Raw genomic sequence first — 9,140 nt, forward strand, 5'->3', positions numbered from 1 at the left:
CTCGGTCTCCTTCTGAACTAAGATACAGGCTAGAGTTACTTGATAACACACCACTTATCCCACAGGACTTTTGGCTAATCCAGTACACAAATGGGTACCATTCACTTAATGCAAAGCTATTCCGTATTTTATTTCCTTCACTGATGTTCACTCTATGACCTCAGGCCGTATTTACGATACGCTATTCAAATCCCCAAAATCGCGTTGTTCCTTCTCTTGCAGGCCTTTCTGCAAGGCAACATACCTGAGTGCTTTGCAAACCATCCATTTCCTGCCGTTACAGGTGTCTGATGTAGCCTAATTATAGGTGCGAGTCATGATTTGATTTCTTTTTCCTCCCATTTTGTCTAGCACTCATAAATTCCAAGTTCCTTCTGACTTCACAATTTTACAAAGGCACAAGGTCAGATTCCCAGAAACAGGGAACAGGAGAAGTTGGTTTAAGTGATTCACTCAGCATCTCACAGGAACTCCGTAGAAGCAGCAATTCTCATTATTGACCAAAGACACTCCACCTGCACCGAGTCTCCTTCAGAAGACCGCGGCCTCAGGCCTCCATTGCATGTACTGCATGCGCCACGGCTACACAGACCTAGAAAGTGAACGTGGAAGTGCAAAAAACCATCATGCAGTGCACACAGAGAAGCAAACTTCTGGCACGTTGTAATGCTGTCTCTACAATCTTAAGAACATTTGGTCAATAAAGTGGTGGGTGTTATAGCCCTGGTTAGTTCACTTTTCCAAATATATATWTTTTTTTAATGTCAAAGAAACATAAAGATACACAAAACACAGCTCTGGAGGCCAGGGCAGATATTCTGTTCTCTAGTCTGTCAGAGCAAACAACCAAGGTTTAACAGAGTTATAACAGAGTAAAAATAAGGTCTTATAATGTGACATCTCATCAGCTTTCTCTAACAGGAAGCAAGACTGGGTACCATGCTTCTAACAAACACAAATCAAGAGAGTATCTGAAAGTTCAGTTGAAGACATTTTTCATCTCTAACAGCCGCATCTCTAACATACCAGTATCAAAGAAATCACAGCTTTTCTTATGACTTCTCAAGAACATTAGGCAGATCAGAGGCCAAACTCAGGTTTGTGGTTTTTTAAAGTCTGACTGACATATATGTGTGTGTGTATGTATTTTTATTTATATATATATGCATATATGCATATATATACATATATAAAATAAAAATCTGTTAAGTATTTGCAGTTCCAAAATTATTCTAACTCTACATCAGATGGGCTTTCTGCATAGATGCAGTTTCTGCTGATGCACTAGACTGACAGCTACAAATATTTTATGAATCTGTGCTTAGGCCCTGAAGCGAAGAGGCACTGATGTCTGAAAGGTTTTGCATGGGCCAGATTCTGGCGTGTGGAGAGGGCAGAAGTCTGTGAATGGCAAGGACAATATTTATGGGAGTAAGTACTCAATGCTGTGAGTAAAATGTTGCATTACCTGGTTCAAAAGGCTCTGGAACACATTTTCCATGAAATCTCAGATTTTCTCACAGCAAGYGTGTCTGGAACACAAAAAAAAATTCAAAGCACATTTTAATTGGAACAAGAATTCAAACAGAAAAACTTGAAAGAACAGTATTCCCTATGTGAAACCAAGAGAATTTAATTGAAGAAGAGTTTTTAACTCCCATACTAGCTTCCAAATATTAAGATTTTTTCCCAAGCCCCAAGTGAACTCRACTAGAATAAAAGTATATAAATAAAAGAATACAGCTAGAATAAAGCTGTGGTCTAGACAAATCAAATAGTCTTTACTGATCTTTTAACCTTCTTGTGTAACATATTCACGCATTGGTTAATAATCAAATTTTCAGGTACTTTTCCTGATATTTAGAAATAAAGTTTTTTCCCACAATATATTTTACCTATGTTCTGATCTGCTATGTTCTTTGCCAGTTTGCATCTCATGTCCTTTCTCAATATGGCCAATTTGGAAAGCTATATTCTATTCTTTCAGAAACAGCCACCCCACTAAAAATTAGGGGTAAAACAAGTTGCATATTTAAGATGGCAAAGATAACTGCTTTGAATGCCTGTTTTAGAAAACTAAAAATATTTTCTAATCATCATGCGGATGTTTTCCTGTTTTCATAGGAACTGCTATAGCAGTGGGCCATGAAGGACCTCCTTCTTTAAGAGAAGCTAATGGAGGCTGATTTAGAAAAAGGTACAAGAAAGCCCACCTAAAGTAGTTACAGATTTATTTACCTTCTTTGTCACCGACACAAACTAAACATCACGTCCCTCAGATGATTCTTGGGCTTTTTAATTTTTATCATTATAACCACAGTTTGTTTTTACTTCCAGATACCGACTCTGCTGAAATTAGGCTTCARTGTCAATATTTCCTGTAATGATTGATGCAGTAGGGCCTTAGGCTCTCCTTTTGTGTGAAGCATGTGCTGATTTAAGTATAACCAAAGGGCATGACCCTTGGTGAGGCAGGGAAATTGGAGACTTGGAGCGTGTCACCGTGAAACCCAAGTACCTGCCAGGGYTGCAGTGCTGCGGGTAGAGCCGGCAGGAGGTGCCGGCGGGAGCGCAGGACGGCGCCCTCTTCGACTCGTGCATATTCCCTGGGATTCGTAGGGCTCCGAGCCTGCGTTTCTCCCACTGAGGGGAAAAGCCACAGTCCCCCTCATAAAAGACGTTACCCCATATGGTTATAAAACTCAGACATAGCATGAATACATTTTTACTACCTGAGCTCAACAACCAGCTGCTCAGCTTTTCAGTCTGCTAATGGTTTGCTTAATGAAAAATAGCAATATTTTTTTCAAATCTTTAGAGATGCAGGAGGCCTACAGCGCAGTCTTGAAACCCGGGGCAATATAAATCAGCTTCTTAGCGCACGATACATCTGAAAAGAACCGCTGCCCCTCATTTTGACAATTCGCCACTATTTGCATTTCAGTAATGCTGGAGGTCCTATTCACGGCCCGGAGCCCCATTGTTGCAGCGCTGTGAACACACACAGTGAAAAGGCCACGCACAGAGGCCTTTCAGGCTAAGGGCTGTAGTCCTACTACTGCAAAAAACAAACCCCAAAAGCCTGCGTAGTCAAGAACCAAATTTCTTAAGTGGAAACCCATCGCTTGCTGCATGCTGGTACAGTTAGTTGTACAACTCTCCTGCTGCAGCAGTGCCGCAGCTGCAGCATCTTTTCTGCTCTCGGGGCAATTTGTCAGTACCTTTCAGATAGCCGAGGTGCCAGGAGCGGCCCCAGAGCTCGGCGCTTCAGGCAYGCAGGAAGGCAATACTGCCGTTAGAATCACAAAAACTGCCTTCTCTCTGCCTGTCTGATAGGACAACTTTATTTGTACAGTCCAAAATTGCAAAAGCCTTTTCTGCTGAGATACCACATTTAACGTTACAGCCTAATTTGATGTCCAGTCACTTCTGTGATTTGATTTCCAAAACTGCACAAGAAGCTTTTCTTGATATTATATTTTCATCTGTTTACCGCAGCACTATGAAGAAAGGATTGCAGTGAAGGTGTTGACAAGAATTACCAGACAGCACTTGAAATGGAAGTACATTGTAAATGAAAATGCCTATAGTTTCTCCTTCACAGTGCATTAAAATTGAGACTATTAAACCACACAACTATATTAAATTGCTTTAAAGATAATATTAACCTAGCAGATTGTTAAATGAAGAAAAATAGTAGACTTATTATTTTTAACGAAGCAGCATAAGATTTATGGTCAAGATTTAACCACAGGACATAGGAAACTTGAGAGAGAAAAATGTGAGACATGAAAATTAYGGTTGTAAAATATCTTATGAAAAATAAAAAGTAGTAGAAATATAGGAGGTATTGTATGTGACAACTTCATATAATAGCTGCATTCCATAAAATTGTTCCTATTTTGAGGTGGTTGATTTGGAAACAAACTGTGCCAAATAAAATGCAATTAAAAACCCTCAAATTCTCAAAAGAAATCAATAAACAAATACCCATAAATCGTTCTAAAAATAAGATCAAACAAGATGAAACATTTAAGGGCCTGAGGTGCTGATAGAGAAACCAGTGGTTCTTGCRTTGCGTACAGCTTCTAAGAAAAGGCAGCTCATCTAATCACCAAAGGGGATCATCCGTTACCATCTGTTTAAAAAGGAGGTCGAATTCAAGAAACAGCTCAAATTCCATCACTTAGGTGCAAATTGTAAACGTTGCCAGCAGAGCCAAAGAAAATCTTTTATGAGCCCTGAGGTGTGTAATGAGGATGCAGAACCTAATTCTCTCCCGGACAGTCTGGCCCAATGAACCTCACCTTGTGCAGGAGGTTCCTGGAACTGCCGAGGTGGCGACCTTACTGCACTGTAGACACTCTGAAAGGGCCTAAGGCCTGTGAAATGAAGTAACATACAGATGGAAAACAGTCTATCATCCTGTTCAGTCAGTGCATAGAATCAGCTTCTAATACCGAAACACTGAGTACCTCATCCAGTGCGGTTTCCATGTGCTCTGCCTCAAATCCTGGAGAACAGCCTCTACGCAAGGGATATACTTACTTAAATTATCACCCACCTGCACTTTGGAGCTATGAAAGCTGGTGTGTGCTATCCACACTTAATTATGCTAGCATTTTCCYAGTTGTAAAAATTCCTGATTCTATACTTTCATGCATAAGCCCTTCTGGACAGGGGGGAGCTGGTCAGTCTCCTTGTGTACATAGATAGATAGATGGATGGATGGATGATATATAGCTACATATCTATAAATAGCAGGTGGGGCTGAGTACTTGCAAAGAACGAAGTGACTGCTCAAGCAACTCACAAGAATTATTCCACTGACACAGGAGAAATAGCAAGTATTGGCTTCTGGGAATCAGCACTCGGAGATCTTAAATAAGGATTTTATTTGCCAGAGGCTTTTTTCTTTCCCTTCCTCCTTTTATATCCCATTGACTGAACAGAACAGTACCTTCTGCKGGGAAGCACAAAATCTGACAAGTTAAGTAACACAGAAAAAGGCTGCCCAGCACACTCTTTGAAATGGAAATCATCTCCCAAACATGCAAAATGCGAGAGATGCTATAACTATTATGACCACAGAGTGGCTGTTCTTTCCATAGCATTTCTTGTAAGTGAAAGTGTGACAGCATGTGTGAATTTCTGGAATTGTCAAATCAAACGTTTCTGTTAGGGAAGCCAACCAGGCTTCAGGAACTGGATTTCAGTAACATTTAATTCCCAGGGCTTCATAACCAATGAAGGTCATAAGTGAAGAAAGTATGACAAATGTCGCCGTGCTGCTAAGGTCCCAAGATAACCATCAGGCACTAACAGTTTTGGTTATTACTATTGTAACCAAGTACTGCCCAACAAGATGTCTGTGAACATACTAGAATTGTTAAGCAAATGTAATGAGTCGCATTTTACAAAGACAGCAGATAGAACCATCACAGGAAAGAATAGAGAATAAATTCTAAATATATTAGCAGGTAAAGATGAAATTACCATAAGGAGAGAGAAGACAGAGAAGAGGAAGGTATTKGAAGGTCTTAAGTCCCCATAAGAATTCTGTAAAAAGCAGTGTCATTGACGTAACAGTTTGCTCCCATTTACTAAAGGGGAAAATTACACCAGGAAATGTTTTTTTTAGAGTAATGGCCACCCTGTCACAGAACAGAGATACACCACATAATCTAAAATCTCCTTTGGGTCAAGAGATTTACAGACAAACCCCTCAAACTTCTATTTCCTTCAAACAGTTTATGGACAGTTGAAGCAACTGTGTCTGAGCCTTCCCAAGCCATTACCACCCCACAAAAGACTTGTTCCTGATGGAGAAGACAGAGAGTCACATACTCCTTTGCCAGCTGACTGACTGCAGCTTTGCATTTTCTGCAACTTTTTATTTATCATCTCTGCATATCAGTGTAATCTCTGCCTTCAACCAACCTACCCTGAAGCACACACTGCATAAACTAAACCTGTGGCAGCCTAGACAGGCTGTTGATTGACACCAAAGACACAGTAAAGCCTTCCGGTAAAGGCCATGCCCTCCATCATGCCACTGGATTCACGAGCAATCATTCTTATGTGAGTCACATTCTTACCGAAATTTTGGGGGCAGGGCATAGCTGCATGGAGAGGGAGTGAATATTCTTTCAGTAGTCTGATGCTGCTTCTGCCACTGATTCACAAGGAAAAGTTTCCCTGAGGAGTGAGGGAAGTTGCACACCTAAGCATTTCCTTACCTCTCAGGAACATACTCAAAATCAGCTATCCCAGCCTCTCTTCCTAAAACCAGAAAGGACAAAAGCTACACCGCAGAAATGAAAAAATGAAATGTAAAAATCGAGAATATCCTGCTGAAAGACTGTTCCTAGAGTAAGCCAGTGAGAATGTTTGATTCAGCTCCAATTTGAAGCTATCTGCTCCAAAAGGTTATGATGTTATCTGAACTGATTACCTCACAAAATACTTCAAGTCAGTTACGTCAGCGGTTTTGGTTGTTCCCCTTTCCTTGACTCTATTACAAAAGGTCATTCTGTGTCACAAATATAAAAATAACAACTTGACAATGCTTGCCAGTAGTCCCTTTTGTAAGCATTTTAATAACGACCACAGTTGGAGCCCAGGAGACACCACTGTTCCTGTGAACTGTCAATGTCTCAAAGGGCATTTTAACTAGGACCATGTGAAGTTGCAGGCCACATCCCATCCCATACATATCAGACTTGCGTTACGTTATGCCAGTGTTTATAAAGAAAATTTATACCACTATCTTTGCATTTAATGCATTTTGTATTATGGCTGAAACTTAGCAAAGTACTAAGGAGATGCTCAGCCTCAAGCACACAGACCCTTATTCAGGTTATATCTTTGAGCTGAAAGACCTAAAACCAGCCAAGAAAAAATGGGGCCTTATTTGGAATTTAGACAATCTAACAGTGGTCCTTGAGCACTGCCCCTGTAGTTGTTCTCTCCCAAGTAAAAAGAAAATCAGAATAATTTAAGTTCCAAATTAGTTTTAGCTCTCCTCTGTCAGGTCTCCCCACAGTTAGGACAGACAGCTCTAATTTAAGGAAGAAAGAACCTCCTAACATCCGTGGCGACTTAGCGTACAAACAACTCACCTAAAGCGAATGTGGAACTGTGTGCCAGCTCTGGATAGTATTGCTGGAGCTCGGAAGGGCTAGCACATTTTCAGCGTTACATGATTCAGACATCTGTCCTCCACTCACTGCAGGTGGTGGTGTGTAGCTGATACCTGGACCAGCGTGAAAGTCCTTAAATCTATACTTAGGACAAAGTCGGCTTTATCATCAGGTGCTTTAAATCCTTAAGGATACTCTCCATTAAAGAACCACCAACCTCTTCCTTGTGTGCAATAAACTGGGGCTGTGTTGCTGCAGATGCACATGGCATTCCTCTTATCAAGGTCATTTGCAAACTGTTTGGATCTGATAGACATATTCAAAGTGGAATTCTCCTAAGAAATAACTGAGATAACATGGAATTAAAATTTCATTCAGTCAAATATCACAGCTAAAGTACATATCTATGTCATCATGCAAACTTAAGTCAATACCAAGAGTAAAAAGCTGAACTGGGATGCTATGATGAAGAGTGTGCAAAATAAAGCAGCTGTCACTATGGATACAATGGCAGAACTGGGCTGAGCACTGTTATTTCTGGACAACCTCAGTTCTAGATGAAAGCAGGAAAGTTGTCTGGCACAAATAAACATACCAGAACCAAGTACAAAGTGCTCTCATTAAATCTCGTGTATATTGACCCATTCAGTAGATTTCAAGTAAGAAAACAAAGCCTGGCTCAAAACTGGAGAGAAGAAAGTTTCCAGATTGTTAGCAAATCTGACCACTCATAGGAGACTTATCTAAGTATAAATTAGAAGCAGCAGATAAGAGCAAGTACTTACGAAAATATTGGTGACATAGGAGAAACTTCAGTAATGTTACAGGTAGATGCAATCAGAAAACTGAAATGCTAATATTGTTTTAGAATATATATGTATTGCATATATACACATATGTAATCACTTCCCTCTAAACTCTTATAATTGACATAAGAAGTTACTAAACCTCTATTTTTAATATGGAACATATGTGACTGAATTGGAAGTAGATCCTTTTTATTTAGAGAGCCTCACACACAGGCTATAACATTGCTAGAATTTCCTAGATGTGGTTACTACAGATAGTCTGATAAGACTTCTAAAGTTCAGTGAAATTAGATCTTGGAGAGCTTTACTTTTAAATTGGGAGCGGGGACAACTTTTTTTGGAAGCTGTTCCTCTGCAGTCATCATTATTTGGGTATGAAATAAGTGTCTACATCCACTGTCTCCAGAAACTTTAGCAGTCTATTCGTATTGATATCAGGCCTGAAGCCAGAAGTACTGGCTACACTGTTGGCTACGTTTTGGGTTGGTTTTTTTTTCCCTAGTATAGATGGGCTTATAACAGGAAGAGACATTGCTACTTCACATGTGGATTTTTGGATCATTGTTACTTTCATGTCAGCTTACATATTGCACTGGTCCTTACTTGGACCAGATGGTAAAGTCACAGTCTAACTCTGGAACTATCTGTTATATTTTATCTAAATACAGTTTTATAAATGAAATCACTGAATTCACTCTGATAAACAGTCTGCAGTGCCCATTCACCACAAGGCACATGGAGGGCTTGCAAGAGGGCTATCACAGGCAGGATTTCCAAAGAAGTTGAAAGAGGTTTGACCTAGGGCTCATTTAAGTGCCGTGCTCAGTGTCTAGGACATAACTTTCTTATGCCTTCCTGAAAATCCCAGCTATGGGCTTCAATTTCTTACACTGTGCAGTCAGATCCTTCAAATTCATGGCACTTCATGGGAAAGTATACAAATCTGCAAGTATTACCACTGTGACTTGAATTTGCTGGGACACTTCCAAATCGCTTCCATTTCCAGGAGGAATTAAACCAGGTGCTTTGTCTCCGCAAAGTGGCTTAAGCTAAAATCCTGATACCACTTTGCTGCTCTCATGTGGGGTCATGCTCATTAAATACTTAAGCCAAAATAACAGTAAATTGAGATGAGGAAGTAGCAATGTTTGGCAGATAAACATTAATCTCTCTGAACTTCAGTTCTCTG

This window comes from Apteryx rowi, unplaced genomic scaffold (assembly GCF_003343035.1).
Source record: "Apteryx rowi isolate R43461 unplaced genomic scaffold, aptRow1 scaffold_85, whole genome shotgun sequence".
Classification (NCBI taxonomy): domain Eukaryota; kingdom Metazoa; phylum Chordata; class Aves; order Apterygiformes; family Apterygidae; genus Apteryx; species Apteryx rowi.